The sequence below is a fragment of the Orycteropus afer genome, unplaced genomic scaffold (genome assembly GCF_000298275.1).
Source record: "Orycteropus afer afer isolate SDZICR_OR568_19922 unplaced genomic scaffold, OryAfe1.0 scaffold00025, whole genome shotgun sequence".
Lineage (NCBI taxonomy): Eukaryota > Metazoa > Chordata > Mammalia > Tubulidentata > Orycteropodidae > Orycteropus > Orycteropus afer.
In genome coordinates this window covers 11023827-11024606 of record NW_006921612.1, presented here as the reverse complement: position 1 = coordinate 11024606, position 780 = coordinate 11023827, and positions in this window count along the sequence as shown.

Genomic DNA, 780 nt, shown 5'->3' with positions numbered 1-780 from the left:
TTTGTTTCCTGAAATGTATCTTGCAAAATGTTATTAGCTTGCTCTATTTCTAATCTGAAGAATCACTAAGTTTGCCCTTATTTGTCTGACTTTTGTCATCTGAAAAGTATACGGAAAAATAAAGCACTGGTTACAGACTTAAACAGAATTAGTTTTGATTCTTGCTTGACCCTTTCCCTATGTAAGGCCTTGAGCAAGTTTCTTGACTTCTCTATACCTCAGTTACTTCATCTCTAAAATAGGTGACAATAAAGTCTATCTCAGAGGATTCTTATGAAGAATAATGATGTAACATAACAGGTAAAACTCCTAGTATAATGCAGGGCATGTGATGCCTACATGACCTCCCAGGGGCAACTCCCAAGTCCTCCTGGTATCCATTTTTTGAGGACTGACACCACACTTCTTCTTTGCATCTAGTTCCAAATTTAAAATACAATAACAAGTCAACTATATTTGTTAAATATTTCAAAGGTGTATTTCAAATAAATTTAGTACCATGTGCAGCAAATCTTCTATATCCCAACCACACAATATTGCACCCAAAATTGCTTTCCAAATACAGCAGCTTCATTTCAAAGCACCCCTCATGCCATCCTACTTATCTTCAAACCTTACTCCACTTGCATGCTGATAGCACACCTCGTGGATTATCAGAAAAATAATGTAAAACCGGGATATATGGCAAAAATATGGGTGTCATAACCTTCTAATATCATATGGTGACAGTTGTTGTTGTTGTTAGGTGCCATCGAGTCATCTCTGACTCATAGTGACTCT